The sequence below is a fragment of the Bos mutus genome, chromosome X (genome assembly GCF_027580195.1).
Source record: "Bos mutus isolate GX-2022 chromosome X, NWIPB_WYAK_1.1, whole genome shotgun sequence".
NCBI lineage: Eukaryota > Metazoa > Chordata > Mammalia > Artiodactyla > Bovidae > Bos > Bos mutus.
The window spans coordinates 96,809,431-96,830,625 of NC_091646.1; the positions used below are offsets into that span (position 1 = coordinate 96,809,431).

Genomic DNA, 21,195 nt, shown 5'->3' on the forward strand with positions numbered 1-21,195 from the left:
TTCATGGACCTAACATTCCAGGTTCCTATGCAATATTGCTCTTTACCGCATTGAACCTTGCTTCTATCACCGGTGCCATCCATAACTGGGTGTTGTTTTTGCTTTGGCTCCATCCCTTCATTCTTTCTGGAGTTATTTCTCCACTGATCTCCAGTAGCATATTGGGCACCTACTGACCTGGGGAGTTCATCTTTCAGTGTCCTACCTTTTTACCTTTTCATACTGTTTACGGGGTTCTCAAGGCAAGAATACTGAAATGGTTTGCCAATCCCTTCCCCAGTGGACCACATTCTGTCAGATCTCTCCACCATGACCCATCCATCTTGTGTGGCCCCACATGGCATGGCTTAGTTTCATTGAGTTAGACAAGGTTGTGGTCTGTGTGATCAGATTGGCTAGTTTTCTGTGATTACGGTTTCACTGTGTCTGCCCTCTGATGCCCTCTCGCAACACCTATCATCTTACTTGGGTTTCTCTTACCTTGGATGTGGGCTATCTCTTCATGGCTGCTCCAGCAAAGTGCAGCCACTGCTCCTACCTTGAACGTGGAGTAGCTCCTCTCAGCCCTCCTGAGCCTGTGCAGCCGCCACTCCTTGGACGTGGGATTGCTCTTCTCAGCCACCACCCTGACCTCTGCCGTGTGGTAGCTCGTCTCCACCGCCACCCCTGACCTTGGACGTGGAGTAGCTCCTCTCAGCCGCTCTTGTGCCGATGCAGAATGGCACTCTCAGTTGCCGCCCCTGACCTTGGGCAGGGGGTAGCTCCTCTCCGCCACACTTCTGAGAGGTCCATTGCAGCTGGAGAGCTTCTGATATCTCCTTCATATAAAGGAGAAAAGGAAAGATATAAGCATCTGAATGCAGAGCTCCAGAGAATAGCAAGGAGAGATAAGAAAGCCTTCCTCAGTGATCAATGCAAAGAAATAGAGGAAAACAACAGAATGGGAAAGACTAGAGATCTCTTCAAGAAAATTAGAGATACCAAGGGAACACTTCATGCAAAGATGGGCTCAATAAAGGACAGAAATAGTATGGACCTAACAGAAGCAGAACATATTAAGAAGAGGTGGCAAGAATACACAGAAGAACTGTACAAAAAGAGCTTCATGACCCAGATAATCACTATGGTGTGATCACTCACCTAGAGCCAGACATCCTGGAATGTGAAGTCAAGTGGGCTCTAGGAAGCATCACTACAAACAAAGCTAGTGGAGGTGATGGAATTCCAGTTGAGCTATTTCAAATCCTGAAAGATGATGCTGTGAAAGTGCTGCACTCAATATGCCAGCAAATTTGGAAAGCTCAGCAGTGGCCACAGGACTGGAGAAGTGTTGAGGTCCTTTAATGGACTGGAACCTGGTGGTCCGGAGTCAACAATAAGAAAGTAAAGGAGAAAAAGAGGCTGATATTCCTTGGTTTACGCAGAAAGCCAATAAAGCCCCTGGCATGGAGCTTGCTCTGTTCATGGAGGCCTCAGGCGCCCTCTTGATGGGGTGAAGGTGCAGAGCACCTTCTCGAGAGGGTCTCAGAAGCCCGGGCAGGAAAGTGAACTCAGAGGGCCTCTGTGCTGCAAAGAAATACCGTGAGAGAGAAAAAGAAAGACAAGGGGACCAGAGCTCTGATGGAGCAAAGGTGTTTTATTCAACATTGTGTAGGTATTTATACTGTCTTACAAGATAGTTATTTTCATCAGAGATAACATCAAAACTTACAAGTTATCAAGAAAACATGAGGTTATCCATATGAAAGAGAGAGTTGTAAATAACCACTTTTACCATATGGTTCATAAAAAGGAAGAGGGTACTTATCACTGTATAGAAAAACTAATGAAGGAAAGGCCTGGATTCCTCAGTCACGGGAGAGGCTTGCCTCTCCTCTTAATTCCTGAATATTCAGGAATTAATAAGGAACAGAGAATTCCTGACAGATCCAAAGCAGCACACAGGAAGCCTCCTGTTAAATGCTTCCTGACAGAAAAGGTCAGTTTTCATTCCAATCCCAAATAAAGGCAATGTCAAAGAATGCTCACACTACCACACAAGTGCACTCATCTCATACGCTAGTAAAGTAATGCTCAAAATTCTCCAAGCCAGGCTTCAGCAATACGTGAACCGTGAACTTCCAGATATTCAAGCTGGTTTTAGAAAAGGCAGAGGAACCAGAGATCAAATTGCCAACATCCGCTGGATCATGGAAAAAGCAAGAGAGTTCCAGAAAAACATCTACTTCTGCTTTATTGACTATGCCAAAGCCTTTGACTGTGTGGATCACAATAAACTGTGGAAAATTCTGAAAGAGATGGGAATACCAGACCACCTGACCGGCCTCTTGAGAAACCTATATGCAGGTCAGGAAGCAACAGTTAGAACTGAACATGGAACAACAGACTGGTTCCAAATAAGAAAAGGAGTACATGAAGGCTGTATATTGTCTCCCTGCTTATGTAACTTCTATGCAGAGTACATCATGAGAAACGCTGGGCTGGAAGAAGCACAAGCTGGAATCAAGATTCCTGGGTGAAATATCAATAACCTCAGATATGCAGATGACACCACCCTTATGGCAGAAAGTGAAGAGGAACTAAAAAGCCTCTTGATGAAAATGAAAGAGGAGAGTGAAAAAGTTGGCTTAAAGCTCAACATTCAGAAAACTAAGATGGTGGCATCTGGTCCCATCACTTCATGGGAAATAGTTGGGGAAACAGTGGAAACAGTGTCAGATTTTATTTTTTTGGGCTCCAAAATCACTGCAGATGGTGATTGCAGCCATGAAATTAAAAGACACTTACTCCTTGGAAGGAAAGTTATGACCAACCTAGATAGCATATTCAAAAGCAGAGATATTACCTTGCCAACAAAGGTCCGTCTAGTCAAGGATATGGTTTTTTCAGTGGTCATGTATGGATGTGAGAGTTGGACTGTGAAGAAAGCTGAGCTCCGAAGAATTGGTGCTTTTGAACTGTGGTGTTGGAGAAGACTCTTGAGAGTCCCTTGGACTTCAAGGAGATCCAACCAGTCCATCCTAAAGGAGATCAGTCCTGGGTGTTCATTGGAAGGACTGATGTTGAAGCTGAAACTCCAATACTTTGGCTACCTCATGCGAAGTGTTGACTCATTGGAAAAGACCCTGATGTTGTGAGGGATTGGGGGCAGGAGGAGAAGGGGACAACAGAGGATGAGATGGCTGGATGGCATCACTGACTCGATGGACATGAGTTTGAGTGAACTCTAGGAGTTGGTGATGGACAGGGAGGCCTGGCGTGCTGCGATTCATGGGGTCTCAAAGTGTCAGAAACGACTGAGGGACTGAACTGAACTGAACTGAATGGATATTGAACAGGCATTGCATAGACTAAAATGTGCCATACTGTTGCTATGTAACTATGCAGTACATACTGGATACAGTTTATTTAGAGTATTACAGAAAAGTGATAATGAAGCTCATGGAGTGTTATGGATTCAATTGTGTCTCACTCCTCCAAAATTATATGTTGAAGCCTTAACCCTCCAGTAACTCAGAATGTGATTGTGTTTGGAGATAAGGTCTTTAAAAAGATAATTAAGTGGGGCCATTAGGGCAGCTTCTGATCCAATATGACTGCTGCTGCTGCTAAGTCACTTCAGTCATGTCTGACTTTGTGCGATCCCATAGACGGCAGCCCACCAGGCTCCTCCGTCCCTGGGATTCTCCAGGCAAGAACACTGGAGTGGGTTGCCATTTCCTTCTCCAATGCATGAAAAGTGAAAAGTCAAAATGAAGTTGCTCAGTCGTGTCCGACTCTTAGCGACCCCATGGACTGCAGCCTACCAGGCTCCTCCGTCCATGGGATTCTCCAGGCAAGAGTACTGGAGTGGGGTGCCATTGCCTTCTCCGTCCAATATGACTAACGTCCTTATAGGAAGAGATTAGGACACAAACAACACAGATGTAGGGATAACCATGTAAATTCACAGGAAGGAGGTGTCCATCTGCAAACCAAGGAGTGAGGGGTCAGAATAAACAAATCCACTGACACCTTGAACTAGCCTGCAGAACTGTGAGAAAATATATTTCTGTCATTTCAGCCACCCAGTCTGTGGATTTTGTTACAGCAGCCCTAGAAAACTAAAGCATGAAAATAACATAATTTCCAAATTAATTAGACAACTATGTAGAACTTAACGGAAGTACAGTGATGGCATAGGTAACACAGAGCTCATTTAAGGCTCATTTACATGGTTTTCACTGAATTCAACTTTATTCTATCACATACAGCTTCCTGTGATACTCTCATGCAAGTAAATTCCTGTCAGGGTTTAAAAACCCTCAAATTTCGGCTTTTTTATACTCAGGCTTTTATATTACTGCTCTTTTATAATCACGCTTACATCATCTTCCTAGAAGACTTAATGTAAAAGTCTATATGTTTCTATTTAAAAGGTGGTTATAAATACTAGATATTTTGTCCCTTGAACAAAACTGAACAAGAGCATGTTTACATACTTATTCAGCAAGAGAAACTAAGGTCTGCCTAAAGAGGTCGCCCTAAAAAATACCCATGACTCAGCATCCCAGGGTTCTGGAAAGCCATTAGTCCCACTGTCTAACTCCAAAGACTGTTGTCATAAATCCTTCTCCTCAGCAGATGTTCACACTTCAACAATGTGACTGTTAGTAAACGTGAAGTGAGTATTGATATTTTGCAACAGTTGGAGAATGACAAATTCAAGGCCCTGCAAAATTCAGGGCCCTGCATCTATATAGATGCCATAAGAGTTAATACAGAGGCCTTTAGATGAGAAGAGGAAACAATTACAACATAAACCTATTAGCCCTTGAAAAAGTTGAAACTCACATCCTCTGCTTTCTTTCTCTTAATTTAGGATTGCTATACCAGACATGAACATTGGGCCATAAACTCAGCTGTGCTAGAACTGCAGATGTATGTATCTCTTTAGAGTTCATTTTAATTCCTATAATGATCTTCCATTCCACTGCCATGCTGGTTATACTCCATCTGCCCCATATCCAATCTCACCTCCTCCCCTGCTTGGTTCTGTGCCCCAGGATGCTAACCTCTATAAGCTGTATATCACACACTCCCTTGTTCTTGGGGCTTCCAGGTAGATTTGACCAATGGAATGAGAAAGCAGGTGATAGCCAATTCCCCACCCTCACTTCTTTGCTGTTGGGCAAAGCCCTCAGCAGGATACAGCAACCTTTTTCGATGTAGGGCAGAATACTGGTTTGTGGAGAAATCTATGAATTCCTAGGTAAAGTGATGTCAGACAGGCTGGAGCAAGGCATGTAGGAGAGAAATCTTTCCAAATGTTAACAGTCATTTTAGGGGACTTCCCTGGTGGACTTCAACCAAAACTGAAGATGATACATATTCCATTGGGCAACTCTAAATGTAAATGAACTCAGCCTGTGTAACCACTAGTGGTTCAGTGGTTGACTCTGCCTTCCAGTGCAAGGGGTGCAAATTCAACCCCCGGTTGGGGAAGTAAGATCTCACATCCCACAAGCTGTGGGGTGTAGCCAAAAGATTAAACAAAAAACTCAGTCATTTTAGCTCAATTGGTTCTTACTGGCTGAACATCAATCCTTATTCTTCTCCAATCCATGACCCTCCCTGTGGGAGTTAGTGTGAGGTTTCTGCTAGACTATCCTGTGGCCTAAATGAGGCACACTGACCTCACAGAATTACAACCCAATATTTTCAAAAAGAAAACAAAACTTTGATTCCATAGTATCAACAAACATCTTAACTACTATGAGCCTCAACTTCTTCAACCAAAAGTGAAGATGATACATATCCCATTGGATAACTCTAAAGGTAAATTAGCTTAGCATGTGTAATATGCTCAGTAGTATGAATGGCACCTAGTTTAAGGATAGTACTGGAGCAACCAGTACCAGTCTATGATCTAAATGAGGCAAAGTGAAATACATACATACATGTATGCTTTGAATTTATAATCAATATGAGCAAGTATATATACTTGATAAAGCAATACAAAAATCATTACTTTTCAAAATAATACGAAATATTTTCTTTTATTTTATTGCTTGGATTTACTTTTCCAATGGAAAAATCAGGATGGATCCATCCCCTGTTTGTTACAAGATAAAATTCTGTGACATTGTAATATCAACCTTACCCCAGCACAGTCCTGCCCACTCTCAACAGTTGCACTTTTACTGTGTTTTTCTCTCCTAAATCAGAAGAAAGTACTTTATTTTAGATTCTGAAAAGTTTTAAAATAAGCAAGGATAGTATTTTTACATTGAAATGAACCATCTGGTCATTTTATCCCATGCTAAAACTAACATCCAGAGTTACTGTAATGTTTATTTATTGGATTATTTATTCATGAAAATAATATCACAACTAATAAATTGCCATGAGTAGTCAGGAACTGCTTTCAACAATTTCTTTTCCTTTTTTATGCAATAAAATTATCTTTAAGAACTAGAATTTAAAAATGTCTATGAAAATTTGAACATTAGGAAATCTAGATACATACTTTAATTCTGCCACCAGTAATTTCATAATTGCCAACAATTCACTCAATTTCTTCACCAGCTAAATATATGATTGTGATAGGTGATCCTTAAGGAACACTTCAAATCAAATATTATATCTTGGTATTCCTGAAGTATTTTTAGCATAAAATAGCACCTAACAAGGAGAAGGCAATGGCACCCCACTCCAGTACTCTTGCCTGGAAAATCCCATGGATGGAGGAGCCTGGAAGGCTTCAGTCCATAGGGTCGCTGAAGGTCGGACACGACTGAGCAACTTCACTTTCACTTTTCACTTTCATGCATTGGAGAAGGAAATTGCAACCCACTCCAGTGTTCTCGCCTGGAGAATCCCAGGGATGGCGGAGCCTGGTGGGATGCCGTCTATGGGATCACACAGAGTTGGACACAACTGAAGCAACTTAGCAGCAGCAGCAGCAGCAGCAGCAGCACCTACCATACTTTCAACATATTCATATACTTGCTAGGGCTTTCCTGGTAGCTCAGCTGGTAAAGAATCCGCCTGCCATGCAGGAGACTTTGGTTTGATTCCTGGGTTGGGAAGATCCCTTGGAGAAGGAATAGGCTACCTACTCGGGTATTCTTGGGCTTTCCTGGTGGTCTTTCCTAGGTATATCTCCTAGTCCAATGCATAGAAATAGAAAGTTGGTAAAGTTGGTAAAGTATCCACCTATAATGCAGAAAACCTGGTTTCGATCCCTGTGTTGGAACGATCCCCTGGAGAAGGGAATGGCTACCAATCCAGGGTTGGGAAGATCCCCTGGAGAAGGGAAGGGCTACCAATCCAGGGTTGGGAAGATCCCCTGGAGAAGGGAATGGCTACCAATCCAGGGTTGGGAAGATCCCCTGGAGAAGGGAAGGGCTACCCACTCCAGTAGAATTCCTGGAGAATTCCATGGACAGAAGAACCTGGCAGGCTATTGTCCATGGGGTTACAAAGAGTCAGATACCACTGAGCAACTTTCACTTTCATACATTCAGCAATTATATCTTGAGCCATATGTGTTTAATAATCACAGCAAACCTACTTTGCAAATAAGAAATAAACTGTGATGTTAAGTCAGGATCTTACAGGTAGTTAGAGAAGAGTCATGGCTTGAAATGGTCATTTTGAATTCAAATTCTATTGTCCTGTAAATATTGCCTTCTTTTTATTATGATTTTCCAAGATACACTGAAAGCTTAAATGACTGAAAATAAAGTTTCACAAGTAATCAGTCAGCCAGGAATTAGATAAGCAGCAATTTTAGTAAATTTGAAACACTGATAGGTATTCAAAATGTGTCAGTTAAGAAATGTGGAGATATTCTTAATCCTTTTATAAATAAACTATGGATATAATTCTGCATTTACAGAGAACAGAAAAATAACAGCTTCAAGAAAGAACACCCTCTTTCTGCCTCAATGGAGCCAGAGATTGTTTTACTCTAAGCAAATACCAGGGGTGTGGCACCTGCTGCCTATTTTCCTGCTGTGCTTCTCAGGCAGGTGTTCTTTGTTGACTGCCTGTGGAATTCAATGGATGGTTGGCTCATAATCTGCAAATCATTGCTTACATATTTATTTTTATAGTCAGTAGACTGTTTTCTGGATAAATTATACCAGTTTCCTAAAATTTACATGAAAACAATGACTCTGCTTTCTACTGGTGGAAGTTTCAAAAAGACTCACAAGCTAGGAATGTTTGTAACTCTTCTATAAGTAGAAAAGACTAGGAAAAATAAGCTCAAATGAATACTTAAAAATTTAACACACTTCAGCTTAGTAAAGGGGAGTGACAATGGCCATTTCTATGGCTGTGTTGTGGGGATTAAAATAATTCTATAGACAAAACATTGTTTTCTTAAATGTGAGATGAAACTGCTCTTGGCTAACCATTAATCTCATTTATAAAGTCTTAAAAAATATCTTTCTGAAACAGTGATGACATTTTCTTTCATACTATGCAATGTTTTTCTACACAGAGTGCTGTAAAAAATAATCCTTGGGGATACAGAACTTGAACTTCAGTTCTATTTATTGATGCAAAAGCATCAGTAAATAGAAATGTCAGTAATTAGAATCAGTAAATAGAAATGACACATCATTTCTATTTGGATACAGTTTGATGTCAGTTCTTCTGAGTCATTGAAATTAAATCTCAAAGTACTTATTTCCCTGGATAATGCAATAGAAAAAAAAAAACCATCAACTGATTGATAAATTTTTACAGCCAATGCTATGGTATCAGGACCCCAGGCAATTAGACATTTCAAGCTCAGTATATCTACTATTTGCTGATGACATGGTCTTTTACGTACAAAGCCCTTGAGATTCCACAAAAAACTTAGAATAAATGAATTCAACAAAGTAGCAAGATACAAAATCAACACAAACAACTGAGTTTCATTTCTGTATACTATAAAGAATAATTTGAAAATGAAATAAAGAAAACAATTTCATTTACAATATCATCAAAAGGAATGAAATACCTAGGAATAAACCTAAACAGGGATATGAAAGATTTGTACATTGAAAATTACAAAACACTGCTGAAAGGAAGTAAAGAAGACACAAATAAATGAAAGACACTCTGTGTTCATGGACTGGAAGATTTAATATTGTTAAAATGTCCATAAGGTCTGAAGTGATTTTCCTATTCAATGCAATTTCTATACAAATCTCAACAATATTTATTTCACAGAAATAGAAAAATATCCTAAAATTCTGATGGAATCTCAATGGAACCTAAATAACCAAACAACCTTAAGAAAGAAGAACAAATTTGTAGGCATTATACTTCCTAATTTCCAAACATATTACAAATCTACAGTAATAAAACCAGCAGCATGATACTGTCATAAAGACAGACAAATAGACCAATAGACTAGAACAAAGATCCCAGTATCAACCTCCACATACATTATCAAATGATCTTCAGCCAGGGTGCTAAGACCACTCAATGGGGAAAAGACAGTCTCTTCAACAAATGGTGTTGGGTAATGGATATCCACATTCAAAAATGGAAAACGGACCTTTTTCTTACACTATATACAAAAGTTGAATCAAAGTAGATTATAGAACTAAACATAAGACTTATAATTATAAAACTAGAAGAAAACATTGGGAAGCTTCATGACATTAGACTTGGCAATGAGTTCTTGAATATGATACAAAAAGCACAAACAAAAAGAGCAAAAATAGACATTAATCTAAAACCTTTGTGCATCAATGGAAACAATCAACAGAGTAAATAAGAAACATCTAATGGGAGAAAATATTTACAAATCATATATCTGATAAAGGATTGATATCCAGAATATAGATAGAACTACAACTTGACAACAAAACATAACCCAATTAAAAATGGAACAGGACATTAATAGATATTTCTCAAAAGGGGATATTTTGTTGTTGTTGTTCAGTAGCTAAGTTGTGTCTGACCATTTGCAACCCCATGGACTGCACCAGGCCAGACTTCCTTGTTCTTCACTATCTCTCAGAGTTTGCTCAGATTCATGTCCATTGAATCAGTGATGCTATCTAACTATGTCATCCTCTGCCACTCCCTTCTCCTCAATCTTTCCCAGCATCAGGGTCTTTTCCAATGAGTTGGCTCTTCGCATCAGGTGGCAAAAGTATTGGAGCTTCAACTTCAGTATCAGTCTTTCAAATGAGTATTCGGGATTGATTTATTTTAGAATTAACTGGTTTGATCTCCTGGTGGTCCAAAGGACTCTCAAGAGTCTTCTCCAGCACCATAATTCAAAAGCATCAATTCTTTAGCGCTCAACCTTCTTTATGGTCCAGCTCTCATATCTGTACATGACTACTGGAAAAGTCCATACCTTTGACTATACGGACTTTTGTCAGCAGAGTGATGTCTCTGCTTTTGAATAGCAGAGTGATGTCTCTGCTTTTGAATACACCATCTAGGTTTGTCATAGCTTTCCTTCCAAGGAGCAAATGCCTTTTAATTTCATGGCTTCAGTCGCTGTCAGCAGTGATTTTGGAGCCCAAGAAAATAAAACATGTGTCTGCTTCCACTTTTTCCCCTTCAATTAATATTTACCATGAAGTGATGGGACCGGATGCCATGATCTTTGTTTCTCGAATGTTGAGTTTCAAGCCAGCTTTTTCACTCTCCTCTTTCACCTCCATCAAGAAACTCTTTAGTTCCTCCTCACACTCTGCCATTAGAATGGCATCATCTTCGTGTCTGAGGTTGTTGATGTTTCTCCTGGCAATCTTGATTCTAGCTTGTAATTCACCCAACCTGGCATTTCACATGATGTACTCTGCATAAAAGTTAAATAAACAGGGTGACAATATATAGCCTTGTTGTAGTCCTTTCCCAATTTTGGACCAGTCCGTTGTTCCATGTCTGGTTCTAACTGTTGCTTCTTGACCTGCATACAGGCTTCTCAGAAGACAGGTAAGGTGGTCTGGTATTCCCATCTCTTTCAGAATTTTCTACAGTTTGTTGTGATCCACAGTCAAAGGCTTTCATGAAGTCAATGAAGCAGAAGTAGATGCTTTTTTGGAATTTCTTTGCTTTCTCTATGATTCAACAAATGATGGCAATTTGATCTCTGGTTCCTCTGCCTTTTCTAAACCCAGCTTGTACATCCAGAAGTTCTCAATTCATGTACTGCTGAAGTCTAGTTTGAAGTATTTTGAGCATAACCTTGATAGCATTGAAATGAGTACAACCAGATGGTAGTTTTGGCATTTTTTGGCACTGCCCTTCTTTAGGACTGGAATGAAAAGTGACCTTTTTCAGTCCTGTGCTCACTGTTGAGTTTTCCAAATTTGCTGATATATTGAGTGCAGCAGTTTAATAGTGTCATCTTTTAGGATTTCAAATAGCTTAGCAGGAATTTCATCACCTCCACTAGCTTTGTTATGTTTCCTAAGGCCCACCTGACTTCACACTACAGAATGTCTCACTCTAGGTGAATGACCACATCATTATGGTTATCCTGTTCATTAGGACCTTTTTGTATAGTTCTGTGTATTCTTAATCTCTTCTACTTTTATTAGGTCCTGACTGTTTCTGTCCTTTATCATGCCCATTCTTGCATGAAATGGTCCCTTGATAACTCTAATTTTCTTGAAGAGATCTCTTGTCCTTCTCATTCTATTGTTTTCTTCTATTTCTTTGCACTGTTCATTTAAGAAGGCCTTTTTATCTCTCCTTGCTATTCTCTGAAACTCTGCATTCAGTTGTATATATTTTTCCATTTCTCCCCTGCCTTTCACTTCTCTTCTTTCCTCAGCTATTTGTAAAGCCTCCTCAGACAACCACTTTTCCTGCTTGCATTTCTTTTTCTCTGGGATGATTTACTGCCTCCTGTATAATGCTATGAACCTCTGTCTGCAGTTCTTCAGGCACTCTATGAGATCTAATCCCTTGAATCTATTTGTCACCTTCACTGTATAATCATATGAGATTTGATTTAGGTCATGTCTGAATGGCCTAGTGGTTTTCCCTTTTTTCTTCAGTTTAGCCCTGAATTTTGCAATAAGGAGCTCATAATTAGCTCCAGGTCTTCTTTTGTCTGACTGTATAGAGCTTATCCATCTTCAGATGCAAAGGTGCATATATAAATGGCCAAGTATGAAAAGATGATAAACATCACTAATCATTCAGGAAATAGAAATTAAAACCACAATGAGATATCACTCCACATTTCTTTACTATCAAAAAGGTAGAAATAACATGTGTTGGAGAGGATGTGGAGAAAATGGAACCCTTGCAGATTGTTGTGGGATTGCAAAATGGTGGAACTGCCATAAAAACCAGAATGGAGGTTTCTCAAAAAATTAAAACTATAACTACCATATGATTCAGAAATCTCCCTTCTGGGTATATATCCAAAAGACTTGATAGCAAGGTATCAAAAAGATATTTGCACCCAAATGTTCATTGCAACATGATTCACAGGAGCCCAGAGATGGAAGAAACCTAATGTTTGTTGAGAAATACACAGATAAATAAAATGTAGTATATACATACACTGGAATATTATTGAGTCTTAGAAAGAAGGAAATTTTGTCACATGCTACAACGTAGATGAACTTTGAGGATACAATGCTAAGTGAATTAATCCAGTCCCCAAAATATAAGTACTGTATATTTAACTTAAATGAAACATCTAAGTAGTCAAATTCATAGAAACAGAAAATAATGGTTTCCAGGGGCCAGGGGAAAGCAGGAAAGGGGAGCTGCTGATTAATGGGCATAGAGTTTGAGATTTACAAGATGAAAAAGTCTGGAGATCTGTTTCACAATAAAGTGAATATACTTAATGCTAGTGAACTGTGTCTTAAAAATGGCTAGGATGGTAAATTTATGTTATGTGTTTTTTTACTGCAATTAAAATAATTATAACTAGATTAGTTCAACAAGAATATTGTCAATTTTATTTGTTCTCTTAAAAGAGAATATACAGTTGACTCAAACAACATGGGAGTTAGGGGTGCTTAGCCTCGCAGTCCAAAATCCACATATACCTTTACAGTTGGCACTCTGTATTCATGGTTCTGTATCCCTGGATTCAACCAACCATGATGGATTGTGTAGTGCTGTAGTGTGCACTTATTGAAAAAAATCCATGTATAAGTGGACCTTGACTGTTCAAATTTGTGTAGTTCAAGGGTCAACTGTAGTTCCTACTAACATTTAACAAGTTTCTCCTACAGCACTCACCTAGCCTGTGAAATATATATTTTAGAGCACTGATCTGAGGAAATGTACTTTCAAACAAAGACTGAATGGTAATTACCTTCAGTCTATACAGCAGAACCACAACAATACTCATAGTGATTATTTGGCTGTCAGTAGCACCAAAAGTAATATTTAAGATCAAATTCCATATAATTTCAGCCATCTTAAGAGAAAGAATATTGGAGTGTGGCCATCTTTGTCTTTATGAAATATACTTAAAATTTAAATCCGTGTGGAATGATCATTACAAATAAGGCTACTAATCTTATTCATGTTGCTGCTGCTAAGTCACTTCAGTCGGGTCCGACTCTGTGCGACCCCATAGACGGCAGCCCACCAGGCTCCCCCGTCCCTGGGATTCTCCAGGCAAGAACACTGGAGTGGGTTGCCATTTCCTTCTCCAATGCATGAAAGTGGAAAGTGAAAGTGAAGTCGCTCAGTCGTGTCCGACCCTCAGCGACCCCATGGACTGCAGCCTACCAGGCTCCTCCATCCATGGGATTTTCCAGGCAAAAGTACTGGAGTGGGGTAGGTTTGCTTTTCACATCGTGACAAAAAATAAGCCCTTCCTACATACAGGACCATTTTCCTAGGTCAGAAGACTCTACCTGCCAAATTGCCAGTAAACAAAATACGATTCTGTCATTGAACTATTTCATATTTTAGCTCTTTGGATCCAAGTTTCTTGGAAGAAATTAGTGTAGTTCAGGGATTCATTTCTTTTATTACAACCGTAGGGATAAAATAAACTCCAGAAGCTTTTTGTTTTTGTTGTTAAATGTCTCTTAGCAACATTTTGTGCAATGAAGAGTTTTCTCTTTTAAAAATACTGCTTATAAATGTGCATCTAACCTTTTACCTATGGTAGAAATGTTAGAGTCATCCTTCACATTTTCCTTTTCCTTAGAAAAAAATCACCATGATTTGCTTATTTTATCAAATAATGTAAACAAATCTATTCTTTTGTTATCAACAGCCAGTGTTGAGCTTATTAAGAATGTAAACTCTGGAACAACTTATCCTGGGTTTATTCCAAGCTCATCTAACTCTTAAATCTGATCTTCAACAAAGTACTTAAGCTTTCTCCATTGTGGTTTCCTAAAAATGCACATAATAATAATTTCCGTTCATATGATATTTGTATTAAATGACTTATTACACTAAAAATTATATATTTGGCACATTTGTTGTTGTTGTTTAGTTGCTAAAGTGTCCGACTCTTTTGTGATCCTATGGACCTCTCAGGCTCCTCTGTCCACGGGATTCCTCAGGCAAGAATACTGGAGTGGGTTGCTATTTCCTCCTGGGATCTTCTTGACCCAGTAATCGAACTTACATCTCCTGCTTGGCAGGCAGATTCTTTACCACTGCATCACCAGGCTGACATCTAAATAATGTTAACTTTTATCAGTATTATCTCTGTTACCATTGTCATAGTTTCAACTCCTGTGGTCTCATCACTGGAGAGCTATAACAATCACTGAATTGGTCCACTTCAATTCCATTCTCCAAATACCATCTAGAGTGACCAATCTAGAGTACAAATCTGACCACATCACTTCTACACTTAAAATCCATCCACAGTTTTCTACCACTGACAAGACTGAAAGACAAAAGGTCCTCATATGGCAAAGAAGAGCCTCCATGATTGGATGCCATGTTATCTCTTCAGCTTTATATGATGCCTTATAGCCTCTCACATGACACTTCCCAGGATATGGCATGTTGTATTGTACCTTCATACAAGTGAAACCATGCTGTGCCCACCTGCATTTCTTTGACTGAGAGTTTTCTCTGACCATCAAAGCCCATTTTCTCACCTGTATGTCAGGCAGAAAGTGCTGGGAAATCAACACCTCCCAGGAGAAAACTTTAATCAATGACTAACAGAAGCTGGTGCATAAAAACTCACACTCCCATCATCCTCTAGTAATCACTTAGGAATAACTCTGAAATGCATAGTCCATACTGTCCTTCAGAATTCTCCAGCAGGATGAAACTCAAGCTACCCATAGCAAATACTTGAAAGCAAACTTTTTATTAAGATCATCTCCTCACCATCTTGGGGCTTCCCTTGTAGCTCAGTCAGTAAAGAATCTGCCTGCAATGCAGGGGACCCGGGTTCGATCCCTGGGTCAGAAAGATCCCCTGGAGAAGGAAATGGCAACCTGCTCCAGTATTCTTGCCTGGAGAATACCATGGACAGAGAAGCCTGGTGGGCTTCAGTCCATGGGGTTGCAAGAGTTAGACACGACTGAGTGACTAAAACATCACCACTACCACCTCACCATCTTACTTCCTCACTGGTGTGTCCTGGTGTCACCTGCCAAATAAACCACTCCTTCTCAAATCCCACTGTTGGGATCTGATTTGGTGGATCACAAATTATGACCTTGGTAATTAACGTTACCTGCAGCTATAGCCAGATATCTCATAACTAAACACATTTTTTTTTCACTTTTGTGAAGTCTAATGAAGACTGGTCAGACCTTCTCCATATTGTTGCCACACCATCCAGACCACACAGGCTAGGTCAGCAGGAAAAGCAGGATGAAAGAGGCACCCCCACTCTTGACTGCCTTAGCTAAGTGGAGACTTACACTACTTTCACGCATTGTCCATTTACCAGAACCTGTCTACAGCCTAACTTAATTACAAAGCAGATTATAAATTATAGATGGGATAATTGGTGAGTTCTCACCATTTCTCCCCTACTCAGTTTCTCATTGTTCTACAAAGTACATCATGGTTCAACACTTCAATCCTCTGATATTAGATCAGAGATATTTCCCATGTGATATCTTAATGCTTTTTATAAATGCCTATTCATTATACCAATGTAATTTATGTTTATGTTGGTTAGGCTGAACTACCACCCAGTGAGATCCTTGAATATAGAGATAATACTTTGCTTTTCTTTACTCCAACCTCTTAATAGAAAATAAGCTTCTCTTTGTCAAGGAACTTATCATCAGTATTTTAAAAGTTTCCAATTTTTGATAATCAAATTCCATAAACTTTTAAGTATAAAAAGTTCCATAAGCTTTTAAGTATTCCATAGTTGTTGAAATAGAAATTAATGTCTAGGGAGAAATCAGAAAGAAGTTAAGGGTAGTGTATTCTCCATGTCTCTGTCACATTACTTGTCAATTTCCTGGTATATTCAGAGAAAGTGAGAAGAAATCTAACATTAAAATAGAGAATAAACTGAGTGGTTTTTACCTCTAGTTTTCAGACTATCAATTTGAAAAATGGTTGTCCACATTTTATACTAATAACTATGTTAATATTTTGCTGATTTCTAGTAGACACAGATGAAAGTATAATTGGATATTTTCCCGTGACATATTAAAATATTGTTTATCTCTAATTTTTACAAAAAATTATCAAGTTAAACTTATTACCACAGTTACCTCTTTCTTTGTAGGATATAATCTTTTGGCAGGGGATCAAAATGAAACTATATATTTCATATTTACATATGAAATACATAAAAGAGAAAAACAATATACAGATAGGGAAGGAGAGCATCTGTGAAGTGGCTTTTATTTGAAGCAATATGACAGACTTGAGACCTTGAACATTCCTTCTAAGGAAAATAAGAAAAAGTAGCATAGAATATAAACATCTTTTTTAAATGTTACCACTGATCTAGCAAGAAATAAAGAATAGACAAAAGACAAAAAAGGTAAAATGAAATGAAAATAGAATTCCCAAGATGTAAGAGAAATAAAGGTAAGATTTATCCTCAGGGCATCTGTAAACCTTGATGACCTTGAACAGAGCATTCTCTGCTGCTATGAAAGTCACAGGGACAGGAGCAGAGCCTAAGGCTTGCCCAAGGCTGGAGTCTAATACAACTCTCAGGTTAAAGCTAGGATCCAGAAAGGACAGATGTTCCACATAATGGTAATGAGAAATAAACCTGGCACACCAAAGGGACAACAAGTAAAGTTGCCTGTGTTGACATTCACCTTGTATGCAGGGGCAATACAATCTGCCCTGAGAATATTTAACAAAAGCACTCCTCACATATGTCTGTAGCCCAAATTCACATAACCAGAAACTTCAAGAGAAGCCTTTAAGATAGGCTCTGAACCCCTAGATTACTGGCAGAATAAAAAAAATCCTTCTTGGGGGAAACAACTGTAACCCAGTCCTCAAATAATTCCCAAAAATAACAATCTAAGGGACATGAGATCACAGAAAAAAAAAAAAAAAAAAAAAGCCACAGAAACTAGTTACCATAATTAAGAGGCAGAACCCAGTGTGCAAAGAATTCCAATATTGGAATTCTTACAACCGGAATGTAGAATAACTATGGTTGTATATTTCAAAATTGGGCTTCCCTGTAGCTCAGATGGTAAATAATCTGCCTCCAATGCAAGAGACCTGAGTTAGATCCCTGGGTCAGGAAGATCCCCTAGAGAAGGGAATTGCAACCCACTCCAGTATTCTTGCCTGGAGAATTCCATGGACAGAGGAGCTTGGGAGGCTACAGTCCATGGGATAGCAAAGAATTGGACATGACTGAGAAACTAACACTCTTATATATTTCAAAACATGAAATATAGGTTTAAAATTTTAAATAAGAAATAAAGAAAAAATAAAAAATAAGAATGCAGATCTAAAATAGAATCAAGAGATTTGTAGAAATGAAAACTAAAATAATTAAAATCAAAATTTTGATGGTGAGTTAAACAACAAATTAAACAGCTTAAGAGAAAAGAAGAAATGCAAGATGGATCCATAAGAATTCTCCTGAAAGCAGCTCAGAGAGACAAAGAGTTGGAAAATGTGTAAGAGACTAAATAAAGTATGCATGTATAAGTAGCTTGAATAAATACCAAAAGAAATAGGGTATTATATCTAAAATAGTGAGCAAAATTTGCTTAGTCGTGTCCGACTCTTTGCGACCCCATGGATTATACAGTCCACAAAATTCTCCAGGCCAGAATACTGGAGTGGGTAGCCTTTCCCTTCTCCAGGGGATCTTCCCAACCCGGGAATCGAACTCCGGGAGTTGGTGATGGACAGGGAGGCCTGGTGTGCTGTGATTCATGGGGTCGCAAAGAGTCGGACACGACTGAGCGACTGAACTGAACTGAACTCAATCTCTGAACTGTACACAGGTTGTTTCTTCTGTCAGGTTCCTTCCTGCAGATATTTTAACACTTTCTCCATCTCCCTGAAGTCACCTTACAAATATTACTTTTTTCACTGAGGCCTTCAACACTGTATCCATAACTCATTCTTTATCCCTTTTCCCTACTTAATTTTTCTCTAAATCATTTCATGCCATCTAAAACATTATTTATTTTATAATCTCTCTCACTTCACTAGAATGTAAACTCCTGGAGCATGTAACCTTTACTCTGCTTTATTTATTGTCATATGGTTAGTGACTAGAGCAGTTCCTGGTATTTTGTGACAAATAATGGTTGGATGAGTAAAGAATGAAAGAATCTGGAGATTTAAAAGTATTTTTAATATAATCTTTAAGTCAGAAAAAAATCATAATAAAATTATAAAATATTTCAATCTATATGACAAAATTACACATACCTAATTTGCAGAATATAGCTGAAGTGGTACTTAGAGGAACTTTATAGCCTTCAGTATGTTTATTCAAAAAGATGAATCATTTAAAAATAATTAACCAGGCATCCAACCTAAGAATAAAAAAAGAATGACATAATAAACCTCCCCAAAACAGTGAGGAATACATAATAAAGATTATAAATAAATAAAATAGGAAAAGAGAGGCCAACAAATCCCTACAAAACAATTATTTGAAAAGACTAATTACTTGCACAGATCTCTGATCATATTAATAAATAAAACAAAATAGAGGAGGCAATATTAGGAGTGAAAGAGATGACACAATTACAGATACAATTACACTGTAGAGTGATTAAAAAGATAAAACCATGTTCTGAATAATTTTGTTAACAAATTTAAAATATTAGGTGAAATGGGAAAAAAAAGTTTTTAGAAAAATGTAACCTATCTAAACTGGTTCAATTAGACAAACAGAAACCCATGAAATACAAAATCAATAGTTTAAGTTATCCTATCAGAAAACACACTAGAACCAAATGGCTTTGTAGGGAAGTTGCAGAAAATGTGAAATAACAAAGAATTCCAATAATCAAATTTTCCAGTAGAGGAAAAGAAGGAATATTTCCTCCAATTTATTTGGTGATAGCATAATAACCTTAATAGCAACTTTTAAATAGTGTATTAAAAAGTTATAGAACTGGGCTCATTGGAGAAATAGCTGATTCTAGGACTGGGGTCGAAAATGTACACAATAAACCATTTAATGCCAGAAAGAAAGTGTTTGAAAAAACAATGAAACAAAACAAAATAGTTCAATGGTTTGGGTATGCCAAAGGAACACAGAAGCCAGCATTTGAGTAACAAAATAAATAACATAGTATTGAATTATAACTCAAAATATAAAATAAGTATACATGAGTCCACAGTGATATTAATAAATAAATAATTAGTGAATTCCTTGGTGGTCCAGTAGTTAGGACTTGGCACTTACAATGCTGTGGGCCCGGTTTCAATCCCTTGTTGCAGTAACTAAGATCCTGCAAGCTGCAGGGTGTGGCAGAAAAAAAAAAAAAAAGAAAAGTTAAGGGAGAAGAAAAAATCTTTTGTGCAGAATTCCAAATAATTTATGTAAGTCTTCCTCCTTTAAGGAGGGAGAGCGTAAGTCTCCACTCCTTAACTGTGGACTTGCATAATAACTTCCTTCCAAAGAGAACTCTATGAAAAGTTATAGGAACAATTCACGAATGAACATGGACATACTACTCATCAACAAACTAACAACAATCTAAATATAGTCTTGTTAAAAAAAATCGTCATTACCAAATTGGTATTATCCCAAGAGTTATTTTAATATTACTAAAAATGCTAATAAAATTTACTACATTAAGAGACTATAGGAGAGAAAAATGGTCATACAAATAGATCAACAAAACACATTTGATAAAATTCAGCATCCTTTCCTAATAAGGATTTTCCGAGAACTAGAAATAAAAGGAAATCACTAACCTCTTCCGTGGTAGCTCAGTCGGTAAAGAATCTGCCTGCAGTGCAAGAGACACAGGTTCAATCCCTGGGTCAGGAAGATCCCTTGGAGAAGGAAACAGCAACCCAATCCAGTATTCTTGCCTGGAAAATTTCATGGACAGAGGAGCCTGTTGGGCTACAGTCCATGGGATCACAAGAGTCAGACATGACTTAGTGACTAAACCACCAACCATAATTAACTATGGAAGGCAGATCAGCAATTGCTAAGGCCTAGGTGACAGGGGTAGGGGTGGGGTTGGGGTGAGGAGGGATTGACTGCAAAAGAAACATGAAGGAACATATTGGAGTGATGGAAGTGTTTTATATCACAATAATGGTAGAGGTTACACTAATATCTGCATTAGTCAAAAGTCAGATCAGTGTTTTCATGTTCTTTGGATAAATACTCACAAGTGGGATAGTTGGAGATAGATGCATGCCTATGTTCATTGCAGCATTGTTTACAAGAGCCAAGATATGGAAACAACTTAAGTGCACGTCAACAGACGAATGCATAAAGAAGATATGCTGTATATACACAATGGAATACTTCTCAGCAATAAAAAAGATGAAATATTGTCATTTGCAACAATGTGAATAGACCGTGAGGGTATTATGCTATATGAAATGTCCGATGGAGAAGACAAATAGTGTGATTTCACTCATATGTGAAACATAAAACAACAACAACAACAAAAAATGAACAAAGCAAATGTATAGCTATAGAGAACACAGGAGTAATTACCAGAGGGGAAGAGGGAGAGTGTAAAATGCGTAAAGTGGGTCAGCTCTAGTGAAGAGGGGAAACTAAATTTTTGGTGGTGAGCACACCACAGTTTATATAGAAGTAGAAATATAATGTGGTACACATGA

At 38.3% G+C, this 21,195-nt stretch overlaps 1 long non-coding RNA gene across 1 annotated transcript; it reads right to left on the reverse strand.

Annotated features, from left to right (window-relative positions):
* Nucleotides 1-292: 292 nt before the first annotated feature.
* LOC138986358 (uncharacterized) lies at nt 293-20,552 on the reverse strand. The gene is made up of 4 exons (XR_011463190.1): nt 20,305-20,552; nt 19,790-19,842; nt 18,802-18,908; nt 293-818 (listed from the first exon to the last, which is right to left on the reverse strand). It is a non-coding gene; the product is annotated as an uncharacterized lncRNA (long non-coding RNA).
* Nucleotides 20,553-21,195: the final 643 nt, after the last annotated feature.